Raw genomic sequence first — 13,493 nt, 5'->3', positions numbered from 1 at the left:
GAGTGAAGAAAAGAATAAGTATAATGTTTAAGTTATGGCTCAAATAGTGGTCAGTCGTCACGTGAGGTCACAGACCCTGAGCTGCCTTGGGGATTAGTGTGGACGGTTACAAAGCATGGCTTGCTTCTGCAGTGTTTTAAAAATTGAGGTTGGAGAGTTGAAGGAGGAGGTCTTGCTTCTCCAGGAGGAGATTAAGAGGCTGAAGGTCCACCTCAATGGGTCTGGGAGAGAGTGTGAGGTGGCTGGAGTTGTGGGGAATGAGGCTTCTAGCAGCGAGGTGCAGTCTGTCTCTCGCTGTGAGGAGGCTGTAGTTGGGGAGGCAGCAACGGCTACCAGCAGTGAGGTGCAGCCCAGCACCTGCTACAAGTGGCGAGTAGTTCACAGTAATGGAAGGCGCATCAGAGTAAGGAAAGTTAAGAGTGAAGATCTGAAGGTAGGAAATCGCTTCTCTGTTCTTCAGGATGAATGTATGTCAGCATAGTTGCTGATCCCTGTATTCCCTGTATTATATAGCATAGCATATTAGTATCATCCATGTGCTTTAGACACGAGACCCCTCGTAGGCCTGTGGCTTTGTGTGACGTCATGGGGATACACATGGGCAGTGATCCCCCTGTCCCGCTCTCAGTCGGCGGCAGTCCATACAGGCGTGAACAGGCTTGGCACTGGGCCCCATCTCTCATCTCAGTCTGACAATACATTTACCATCCTACAAGTGTGTCTACTTTCTACCTACGATATCTCCATTCAAGAACCCTTACGACAAATGGTGCCAGCGGTGAGCCTGTAATTCTGACGATTACAGCGATTTCTGGAGATAAAGTTGTCGACCAGCAAGACGGCCATTTCGTGTTACCAGTAGGCCTACCGAGGTTCACCCCATCCAGCTACCTCACGCCAGCTACTCTACCAGCTTCTACATTATTCACTGGTCAGTCTCTTTGTATTAGTGGTTATCTGCTTTTGCATTACTCCCGAGGGGTTGACCCGAGTTTGCAAAATAAGCCAGCTTCCAGTCTGTGGTGGGGGAGTCAGAACACCCGAGCCCAGTCCAGCCTAGCCTACTCCATCCAATTATTTTGCCTGCCAAGCCAGCTTCCACCCCTGCTGTGCTCCTCGTGTGAAGTTATCAAGCTATTCTGTGTGAAGGGTTAAGATAAGCCAGCTAGCAACTAACCCAGGTGTCTTACCCCAGTATTCAAGCAAGCCACGTGAGTAGTCTTATCGCTTGTGATTCAAGCTCCAAGCATTCTGAGTGCTCCTTGTCATCCTTGTGGTGTTGTAGTATTTCGTGGGTTTCTTCTAAGCCAGCCGGCTTAGAATTATCTTCGCGGCAGTGTGGGTTTTCTCAGTGAGGCTTACGACGTTCAACCCATAAGCCCAGCCACTCACGATCACGTGTGTCGCACCATTGCCGGTCTCAGACGCCTCGCTCAGCCATTACCCACAAACCCAACTACAGTCGGCCATTACAACTCACCTTCCTCATCAGTGTTTTGGTGCACTGCTAAGGGTTGTAGCACCATATTTTAAGGACCACATAGGGGGTCAAGAGCTAGAGAGTGGCGCGCCATCTTTAAAAGCCTCCTGTGTGTTGTCTCTCGCCGATTTAAGCGCAATTCTACGATCATCTGTGCAGAGGACAGCAGCAAGACGATATAAACAATCCATCAGTCTCATTCTTCAAGTTGTTACAGCTATAATATTTTTTTTTTAGAGACATTTGCGAGTGTTGAGACATTTCTTTTGTGTTCCCAGTGAATTTTTCTCTTAGTGACATTCAGTGACTCTTGATCAGACTCAGTGTTTATCATGTACTGATTGCATAAATTTCTTTTAATCTCCTTAATTCAGTGTTAATTTTCGTGCATTATTTTATATCTGTTGTGTTGTGTATCTTTTTATACACTTGAATTAAGTACTTGGTGTTTCCTTTGTTGTGTGTGCAACATATGAGCAGTATAGAACTTGTGTTTAAACTTCAGAATTCCAGTGTATTAACTCAGTAAATTTTTCACCTCATATTCTGCATCACAACTCAGTGTTGTCTGTTATTATTTTTTTCTTCCCAGCATTTGTGTAATTTTATTTTTGTTCCCTGTGTGTTGAACATTCTTGTGTTCATATTCCTTTATTCAGCCAGTGTTTAATTTGTCTTATTTCCACAGACAATAGTGCCATTTTTTAAGTCACAGCAAGAGCTCACATTTACAAAATTTTTCACACATCAAGTTTCATTGCAAGAAAATTCTAGTACTGTGTTTATGTTGATTTGTGTCCTGCATCTCTGTAAGTGTTGTATTCCTTTTTGTTGTGTGTTTTTTTTGCACCTATTATTTTTTCATGTTTTATTGAACAAATTCACTCTTAGTGCAATTTTTTAAGTTCTCCTTCTAAAGTAAATTGTTCTTTTGCTTGTTGTTTAAGTGCAGTTAAGAGTTAAAGTGTTCATTCCTTGATATATTTCTTTTCTTGTGTGTTATAATTTTTATTATTGCACATAGACTCATTTTGCAATAATTCTTGTGCAAATATTGTGTTGCTATTAAAGTTTTTTTTCTTGCAGAAAAATTTATGCAGTGTTGTGCAATACAGTTTATTACAGTGCAGTTTCTTATGCTCTGTTCTGTGCATAGTATTTTATTCTGTCTGTCATTTTAATTTTTATTTCAGTGAATTGTGTGTTTGTTTTAATTTTTGCACAAGTTTATTGAGTCAATTTTATCATTTTATTGTGTATTTCCTTGTTGCATTGAAAGTAAAGACAACTCACTGTGCCATTTATTCAATTTAAAGTAAAAGTTGAGCATATTAGATTTGAGCAAAGTACAAGTTCTCTTGATTTTCAGTGTTTGTTAAGTTGCATATTTTTTTTTCTTGTGTGAGTTCTTTGCTTACTGTGTAACTTGTCAATTTTTAATTACTTATGCAGAATAGTTAAGCATTTTCTTCCATTTAAGCTTATTGTGTCATTCTCTCCATTTTTCTTGTCTTTATGTCCTTCAGTAAGTTCACTGAGATGTCCCAGTCACTTTTGAACGTTCACTTAGTGTATCATTCCAGTCAAAGTCAATATGAATCAGTCCACAGTACCAACATTCCCTTACTGACTGAAAGACAATACCTAGCCCTTGAGCAATGTGTTTGTTCTCACAGCTTGTATCTGAGATTTGTTAAAGTGCTGCGAAATGTGAAGTTCAGATTAAGTTCCTATAGATCCGTGAATTACTTATTAACGTAGCCGAGCGGTCAGGCACTAGTAATTCTGTCATTCCCGTCTGTGTTCCACCTATACCTTCAGACTTGCAGGATAGTGTTCCGTTGCCTCAAGTGTCCGGGGACACTCAGACAGCCTTGAGTGCACAGCCTATCCCTGCAATGACTGCTAGTTCGAGTAGTAGTTTCTCCACAGGGGATGCCTTGTCAGAAAACGATTACTTGCAACTAGTAATGCCATCTCTTGTTGATGTGACATGCTGTCTGCAGAAAGACGTCTCTGTTACAGCTAGTGCTCTCACTAGAGTGTCTGTTGTTGTTCCTAATGTTCCAGATGGTGATCCCATCCTAGTTGACAGTAATCAGTGCATTGTAAGAAGTTATTTCTCGAGTAACTTTCACATGTTAACGTTGTAAGTGTAGTTTCTTTATAGCTGATACCTCTTGTCACTGTGTGCGACTCAGATTGAATATCAGCATTGTTCACCGTGTTCATTTCTTTTCTCCTGTGCTTGCAGTTGAGATAGTAGATTCGTTCTCCCTTGCTCTTATTGCGTGTTATAGCGTTAATTTTTTTCAACCGGGGGGAGTCATCCACTCCACCGAGTTTGTTCTTTCCTCCAGTAAGGAAGAACTGTCACCTTTATTCCAGAACAAACAGCCTACTGGAAGGTTAGCCAGATGGTCCTTGACTATCCAAGAGTTCAATCCCACTTTTGAACATTTACCTGGCAAGTCAAATGTAGTCGCAGATGCTTTATCGCGACACGTTAGTGTAGTTACTGCAGATCCTCCATTTACTGTCGAGGATGTCAAAACTGCACAAAGAATAGATCCCATGTGGTCTGGTGTGATTCGATTCCTTCTCCAGGAAGATCCCATTCTTACTGTAAAGCCACCAGCACCCATTAGTGACTTTGTAATGAGTCAGGAATTACTGTATCGAACAGCCGAGTTGGGTACTCCAAGCAGAAGAGTTTACCAGTTAGTAATTCCACAGTCACTAGTGAACGTAGCTCTACAGCTAGTTCATGATGCACCAGGTGTTGCACACCCTGGTATGGATCGTTCTGTGAAACAAGCCAGAATGAAATACTTTTGGCCACGTATGGCAACTGACATTTCCGAGTATGTTAAGAAATGTAGTGTCTGTATGCAGCATAAAGGAAATGTCAATGGTCCTAACCCAATCCAAGTGTACCCAACCACTAGCGAACCGTGGGAAAGAGTTGCCCTTGATTTGTTAACTAATTTTAAATGTTCCCTCCAAGGCAACAAACATCTGTGTGTTATGGTAGACCATTTCACCAGATATTGTGAGCTAGTTCCTATTGCAGATAAGACTGCAGAGACAGTAGCTAGAGCGTTTAAAGAACGCATTATCTGCAGGCATACCACCCCAAAGTCCTTAGTAACAGATAATGGAGGTGAATTCTGTAATGAGATTCTTGAAAATTTGTGTACTTTATACAAGATCTCTAAATCCACCATTGTTCCTCATCATCCTGCCAGCAATGGGTTAGCCGAAAGAACAAATAAGAAAGTACTTGATGTTCTGAGAGCCACTATCAATCCCAATAGTGAAACTTGGGATGAAGTTATACCAGATGTCCAGTGTGCCATAAATTCTGCTTACAATGCTTCCATAGGTGATACTCCACATTATGTATTGTATGGTGTAGACAAGCGTTTACCCTATGAGTTGTTATATTCTACTCCGAAACCTAATTACAACCCTGATGATTTCGTAGCAACTCGTACCAGCTTAGCTCAAAGTGTTTTTAGAAGAATCCGTGAAACACTTCATAAATCAACAGCAGAATTTACAAGAGTCGCAAACACTCGAGCAAAGCCATCTAAAATCAAAGTAGGTTCGAGAGTTATGCTGATTAACTTTAACAAAACGTCTGCAATGCCAAAGCTTGATCAAAAGTTTGTCGGACCTTATCGAGTAGTTGAACATATCACTGGAAATAAGTATAAGGTTAGAGAAGTTAGTACTGGCAAATACAAAGAATCGCATTTAGATCATATGAAATTAGTATGCGATGTTGAGGATATTGCTACCCAGACTAATGAGACAGACTCTGACAATCCTCCTGATCCTGTACTCTCTACCTCAGATACTCAGTCAGATACTCAACCTGAATGTCGTTACTCCTTGCGTAACCGACAAGTAATGAGAAACCCGCAAGTATCTTTTGTAGATATTCCTTCAGATCTCTCTCAGTCAAGGCATGTGTTAGCCATTGCAGAGGAATTCGACCCTCCCAGAGATGATAACCATTCTGCATATGTAAACCTAACCCTTGCAGAATTGGGTTTAAATGTACATAGTCTGTATAATTAGATGTCCGAGATGAATGAAATAGTCAACTGTGTGTTTATTATTAGCTGATCAGTTTGTCAGAAATTTTCGTGTTCACGTTCCCTCCGTATTCTGAGAATTAACAGTCTAGATTTGTGTGCACCGAATCTGCCTTTCTGTTAAACACTTCTTTGTATATAATTATTCTTCCTCAGAATCCGTAGAGTGCATGAATACAGATCGATCGATCAATTCCATCCATATTGTATAATGATTTGTTCTTATAGTTTGTAATGATTACGTTAACACCCATTACGTCAAAATCATGTTGTACCATCCATTAGTTCTAAGTTATATATGAATTTGTTATTGTATAGAATCAGCCCAGATCCGCCTGCCTGTTCAGCCTATAGTATAGTAGTGTATGTCGGGACGACATACGTAACATGACCGAGCTGTCAGCATAGTTGCTGATCCCTGTATTCCCTGTATTATATAGCATAGCATATTAGTATCATCCATGTGCTTTAGACACGAGACCCCTCGTAGGCCTGTGGCTTTGTGTGACGTCATGGGGATACACATGGGCAGTGATCCCCCTGTCCCGCTCTCAGTCGGCGGCAGTCCATACAGGCGCGAACAGGCTTGGCACTGGGCCCCATCTCTCATCTCAGTCTGACAATACATTTACCATCCTACAAGTGTGTCTACTTTCTACCTACGATATCTCCATTCAAGAACCCTTACGACATGTACTTCAGTGGCCAGTGAAGGTAAGGGTACTACTGCCCCTGCTAATGGAGGTAAGCGCATTCTTGTGGTTGGTGACTCTCAGGTAAGATACATTGACCGTGCTTTTTGTAATAGGAATAAGAAGATGAGAGATAGAGTGTGCTTCCCTGGAGCTGGTGTTGGGGACATTGTCAACAGGCTGGATAATATCATGTCAGGTAATGGGAGCAAGCCCATTATCTGTCTCAGTGCTGGTGGAAATGATATTGGGAAGGGTAGGAGAGAAGAGCTGCTAGATAAGTACAGGTCAGCTATAGATTTCATTAAGTCTAAGGGAGGGATCCCAATCATATGTAGCATCTTGCCTAGAAGGGGAGTAGGAAATGAATGGTTGTCTAGGGCAATTGGTGTAAATTGCTGGCTAGACAGATACTGCAAGGAACTTGCAATCCCATTCATTGACAACTGGAACAGCTTTTATGGCAAACATGATATGTATGCAAGGGATGGGGTACATCTCTCTGGGGCTGGGGTGGTAGCACTTGCAGACTCGATTGAGAAGGCCATTGGTGAAATGCCTATGATTTTAAACTGATGGAAGATAGAGGTATGGGTGTGTGTGGGAAACAAGCAGGTTGCAACACTAGGGTTGGAAACAGTAAATGTATAAAAGGCATTCAGCATGAAGTTATAAATAAAAACAATAGATCAGGTCAGCAAACAAAGGGGGACAGCAGAGGGCAGCAAGGGACTAGCTCCCTTAAGGTGTACTATACTAATAGCAGGAGTGTAAGAAATAAGATAGATGAGCTAAGATTAATTGCAAGTGCAGGAGACATAGATATTATTGCTATAACAGAGACCTGGCTCAATCTGAAAGATAGAGAGATGCCCTCTGAATGTCACATACAAGGCTATAAATTATTCCACACTGACAGGGTCAACAGGAAAGGTGGTGGAGTAGCGATGTATGTCAGAGACAATTTAAATTGTTGTGTTAGACAAGATATTAAATTAGAAGCGTCAGCCACTGAATCTGTTTGGTTACAGCTTCTCGAGGGCCGAGAAAAACTAATTTTGGGTGTGATTTACAGGGCCCCAAATCTTGATAGGGAGTGCAGTAAACTTCTATGGGACGAAATTCGTAAGGCATCTACATACGAAAATGTTGTGCTAATGGGAGATTTCAACTATAGACAGATTGACTGGAGCAATTTGACAGGAAATTTAGAGTCAGGTGACTTTCTTGATACGATCCAGGATTGTTTTTTAAAACAGTTTGTGACAGAGCCAACTAGGGGAAATAACCTCCTTGACTTGGTTCTTGCCAGTAGGGAAACACTAATTAATAATCTTGAGGTTAATGATGAGCTTGGGGAAAGTGATCACAAATCACTCAGTTTTAATATATCATGGAATTCCCCTAATAATGGCAATCAAGTCTCCGTCCCTGACTTTCGCTTGGCTGATTTCATAGGACTGAAAAATTACTTAGGTAGGCTGAACTGGAATGACCTGACTAAGGGTCAGGTAGGTGGTGATGGTTGCCGATATGATGCTTTCCAGGGCATAGTTCTAGCTGCTCAGTCAAATTATGTTCCAAATAGGGAAATCAGATCAAACAAAAATGATCCTAAATGGATGAACAATAGATTAAAATATCTGATTGGTCAAAAGAGAGGCATATATAGGCAAATCAAAAGAGGAGAGGGGCAATTGAGAAATCGATATATTCAGTTAGAGAGAAATAAAAAAGGGAATTAGAAAAGCAAAAAGAGATTATGAGGTTAAAGTTGCAAGAGAATCGAAGACTAACCCAAAAGGATTCTTTCAGGTATACAGAAGTAAGATCAGGGACAAGATAGGCCCACTCAAAAGTTCCTCGGGTCAGCTCACTGACAGTGATAAGGAAATGTGTAGAATTTTTAACACATACTTCCTCTCAGTTTTTACACAGGAGGATACCAGCGATATTCCAGTAATGATAAATTATGTAGAGCAGGACGATAATAAACTGTGTACTATTAGGGTCACAAGTGACATGGTCCTTAGGCAAATAGATAAATTAAAACCTAACAAATCCCCAGGCCCTGATGAACTGTATGCAAGGGTTCTAAAGGAATGTAAAGAGGAGCTTAGCACACCTTTGGCTAATCTTTTCAACATATCACTACAAACTGGCATGGTGCCAAATCAGTGGAAAATGGCAAATGTGATACCTATTTTCAAAACAGGTGACAGGTCCTTAGCTTCGAACTATAGACCAATAAGCCTAACCTCCATAGTGGGAAAATTTATGGAATCAATAATTGCCGAGGCAGTTCGTAGCCACCTTGAAAAGCATAAATTAATCAACGAATCTCAGCATGGTTTTACAAAGGGGCGTTCCTGCCTTACGAATTTATTAACTTTTTTCACTAAGGTATTTGAGGAGGTAGATCATGGTAATGAATATGATATTGTGTATATGGACTTCAGTAAGGCTTTTGACAGGGTCCCACATCAGAGACTATTGAGGAAAATTAAAGCACATGGAATAGGAGGAGAAATTTTTTCCTGGATAGAGGCATGGTTGACAAATAGGCAGCAGAGAGTTTGCATAAATGGGGAGAAATCAGAGTGGGGAAGTGTCACGAGCGGTGTTCCACAGGGGTCAGTGTTGGGCCCCCTGCTGTTCACAATCTACATAAACGACATAGATGAGGGCATAAAGAGCGACATCGGCAAGTTTGCCGATGACACCAAAATAGGCCGTCGAATTCATTCTGACGAGGACATTAGAGCACTCCAGGAAGATTTGAATAGACTGATGCAGTGGTCGGAGAAGTGGCAGATGCAGTTTAATATAGACAAATGCAAAGTTCTAAATGTTGGACAGGACAATAACCATGCCACATATAAACTAAATAATGTAGATCTTAATATTACGGATTGCGAAAAAGATTTAGGAGTTCTGGTTAGCAGTAATCTGAAACCAAGACAACAGTGCATAAGTGTTCGCAATAAAGCTAATAGAATCCTTGGCTTCATATCAAGAAGCATAAATAATAGGAGTCCTCAGGTTGTTCTTCAACTCTATACATCCTTGGTTAGGCCTCATTTAGATTATGCTGCACAGTTTTGGTCACCTTATTACAGAATGGATATAAATTCTCTGGAAAATGTACAAAGGAGGATGACAAAGTTGATCCCATGTATCAGAAACCTTCCCTATGAGGATAGACTAAGGGCCCTGAAACTGCACTCTCTAGAAAGACGTAGAATTAGGGGGGATATGATTGAGGTGTATAAATGGAAGACAGGAATAAATAAAGGGGATGTAAATAGTGTGCTGAAAATATCTAGCCTAGACAGGACTCGCAGCAATGGTTTTAAGTTGGAAAAATTCAGATTCAGGAAGGATATAGGAAAGTACTGGTTTGGTAATAGAGTTGTGGATGAGTGGAACAAACTCCCAAGTACCGTTATAGAGGCCAGAACGTTGTGTAGCTTTAAAAATAGGTTGGATAAATACATGAGTGGATGTGGGTGGGTGTGAGTTAGACCTGATAGCTTGTGCTACCAGGTCGGTTGCCGTGTTCCTCCCTTAAGTCAATGTGACCTGACCTGACTAGGTTGGGTGCATTGGCTTAAGCCGGTAGGAGACTTGGACCTGCCTCGCATGGGCCAGTAGGCCTTCTGCAGTGTTCCTTCGTTCTTATGTTCTTATGTTCTTATGTTCTTATGTAACAAAACAAACAATGGGTGACCCGGTGGCCTGGCTGGCAAAGCTCTCGCACGGAGGGCCCGGGTTCGATTCCCGGCGGGGTAGAAGCATTTCGAAGTGTTTCCTTACACCTGTTGTCGTTGTCCTGTTCACCTAGCAGGAAGTAGGTACCTGGGGTGTTAGTCGACTGGTGTGGGTGGCATCCTGGGGGACAAGATTGAGGACCACAATGGAAATAAGTTAGACAGTCCTCGATGACTCACTGACTTTCTTGAGTTATCCTGGGTGGCTAACCCTCCGGGGTTAAAAATCCGAACGAAGTCTTATCTTAAGATCGCTAGAGAAATGCGAAAAATGAGAAACAGCAATGAGAAGCAACTGATGAGAAGGTTCCTGGCTATATCGGTACACTTAAAAATAAGATTTTGGATTAGGCAGAGAAGAAAAACTCCTTTGCAAGACTTAATGAATATATTTATGAAAACTGAGTTTATTAATTTCAGGAACTGTGTAGACTGCTCTAAATGTGTATTCTGAGGAGCTGGCATAGACTGTAAACACAAGTGTAAACCAGACAGAAGTCAAATAATATATTGTAATATTGTAGTGTTCATTCTTATTAGAAATATTAATAATAATAATAATAATAATAATGTTTTTATTTAGTACATGTACAAGGTATACAGACCATAGCTGACATCAGTGACATACTACTATATAAAAAGTCACTTGTTATGCTGAGCATTTCCCGCAAATTTGGTCAGTTTTGTCCCAGGATGCGACCCACACCAGTCCACTAACACCCAGGTACCCATTTTGTACTGACTGGTGAACAGGGACAGCAGGCGTTTTATGGAAACACGTCCCTAATGTTTTCGAGCTGTACCAGAGGAGATTCGAACCCCGGACCCCAGTGTGTGACCTGACTGCGCCAGCGATTGAGCTACGGGACACCTTCAAAATAATGTTAACCTGACATCCGGATATATGAAGCAGACAGTTTCAAAGATCAAAATACAGTTTACCATTAAATTTTAGGAAACTTACCCACGTAAACAGCTGTCTTCCAAGCAGTGGTAACAGCAGTTTGCACGCTTACTGTGGTGCAGTGTGCGCCATCATGCGTGGCGCTCCACGTCAACGCCAGCGTCGTTGATGCCAGGATCAGGAACCCAAAAATACAGCACCAAGTCTGTCCAGGTGAGAATAGAACCACTGCTATTACTGCCCTTGTGTCCAGGTAAGAGGAGAACCACTGCTATTACTGCCCTTGTGTCCAGGTAAGAGGAGAACCACTGCTATTACTGCCCTTGTGTCCAGGTAAGAGGAGAACCACTGCTATTACTGCCCTTGTGTCCAGGTAAGAGGAGAACCACTGCTATTACTGCCCTTGTGTCCAGGTAAGAGGAGAACCACTACCATTACTGCCATTGTGTCCAGGTGAGAGAAGAACGCTTACCAGTACTGCCAGTGTGTGCACTACCCTTACTGATAGCGAGACAAGGTAACAGTAGTGCCACCACCATCACTGTGAGTGTGCCAGGTAACATTAGTGCCACTACCTCACTGTGAGTGTGCCAGGTAACAGTAGTGCCACTACCTCACTGTGAGTGTGCCAGGTAACAGTAGTGCCACTACTTCACTGTGAGTGTGCCAGGTAACAGTAGTGCCATTACCATTCCTCTGAGTGTGTCAAGTGAGAATAGTACCACTTCCACTACTGTGAGTGTGCCAGGTAACAGTAGTGCCACCACCATTACTGTGAGTGTGATAGCTAATAGTGGTGCCACTACCATTAGTGTGAGTGTGCAGGTTACAGTAGTGCCACTACCATTACTGTGAGTGTGCCAGATAACAGAAGTGTCACTACCATTACTGTGAGTGGGCCAGGTAACGATGGAAATAAATGGTATAAAATACCGACACAATGGCAATATAAACACAAATGCAGTATAATGTGATCCTTTATTGACTACTAACAGGTAACAGTAGTGCCACCACTATTACTGTGAGTGTGCCAGCTAACAGTAGTGCCACTACCATTACTGTGAGTGTGCCAGGAAACAGTAGTGTCACTACCATTACTGTGAATGTGTAAGGTAACAGAAGTGCCACCAACATTTCTGTGAGTGTGCCAGGTAACATTAGTGTCAATACCATTACTGTGAGTATGCCAGGTAACAGTAGTGCCATTACCATTACTGTGAGTGTGCCAGGTAACAGTAGCGCCACCACCATTACTGTGAGTGTGACAGGTAACAGTAGTGCCATTACCATTACTGTGAGTGTGCCAGATAACAGAAGTGTCACTACCATTACTGTGAGTGGGCCAGGTAACAGTAGTGCCACCACCATTACTGTGAGTGTGCCAGCTAACAGTAGTGCCACTACCATTACTGTGAGTGTGCCAGGAAACAGTAGTGTCACTACCATTACTGTGAATGTGCAAGGTAACAGAAGTGCCACCAACATTTCTGTGAGTGTGCCAGGTAACATTAGTGTCAATACCATTACTGTGAGTATGCCAGGTAACAGTAGTGCCATTACCATTACTGTGAGTGTGCCAGGTAACAGTAGTGCCACCACCATTACTGAATGACCACTAAGACACTCATACAAGCACTGAATGACCACTAAGACACTCATACAAGCACTGAATGACCACTAAGACACTCATAAAAGCACTGAATGACCACTAAGATACTCATAAAAGCACTGAATGACCACTAAGACACTCATAAAAGCACTGAATGACCACTAAGACACTCATAAAAGCACTGATTGACCACTAAGACACTCATAAAAGCACTGAATGACCACTAAGACACTCATACAAGCACTGAATGACCACTAAGACACTCATACAAGCACTGAATGACCACTAAGACATACAAGCACTGAATGTCCACTGAAACACTCATACAAGCACTGAATGACCACTAAGACACTCATACAAGCACTGAATGATCACTAAGATACTCATAAAAGCACTGATTGACCACTAAGACACTCATAAAAGCACTGAATGACCACTAAGACACTCATACAAGCACTGAATGTCCACTAAGACACTCATACAATCACTGAATGTCCACTAAGACACTCATACAAGCACTGAATGACCACTAAGACACTCATACAATCACTGAATGTCCACTAAGACACTCATACAAGCACTGAATGACCACTAAGACACTCATAAAAGCACTGAATGTCCACTAAGACACTCATACAAGCACTGAATGACCACTAAGACACTCATACAAGCACTGAATGACCACTAAGACACTCATAAAAGCACTGAATGTCCACTAAGACACTCATACAAGCACTGAATGACCACTAAGACACTCATAAAATCACTGAATGACCACTAAGACACTCATAAAATCACTGAATGACCACTAAGACACTCATAAAATCACTGAATGACCACTAAGACACTCATAAAATCACTGAATGTCCACTAAGACACTCAAACAAGCACTGAATGAATACTAAGACACTCATACAAGCACTGAATGACCACTA

General features: G+C 41.8%; 1 protein-coding gene across 1 annotated transcript in view; it reads right to left on the bottom strand.

Annotated features, from left to right (window-relative positions):
* The window catches only part of LOC138853184 (uncharacterized), a 48,731-nt gene extending 37,574 nt beyond the window's left edge, over positions 1–11,157 (bottom strand). Inside the window, exon 1 of the mRNA XM_070088493.1 lies at positions 11,010–11,157. The gene's annotated coding sequence lies outside the window, so the exon portion shown is untranslated. The remainder of the gene's footprint in view (positions 1–11,009) is intronic.
* Positions 11,158–13,493: the final 2,336 nt, after the last annotated feature.

This window comes from Cherax quadricarinatus, chromosome 24 (assembly GCF_038502225.1).
Source record: "Cherax quadricarinatus isolate ZL_2023a chromosome 24, ASM3850222v1, whole genome shotgun sequence".
NCBI classification, from domain to species: domain Eukaryota; kingdom Metazoa; phylum Arthropoda; class Malacostraca; order Decapoda; family Parastacidae; genus Cherax; species Cherax quadricarinatus.
The sequence above is the reverse complement of the archived record's forward strand: the minus strand, read 5'-3'. Positions and strand labels throughout refer to the sequence as shown.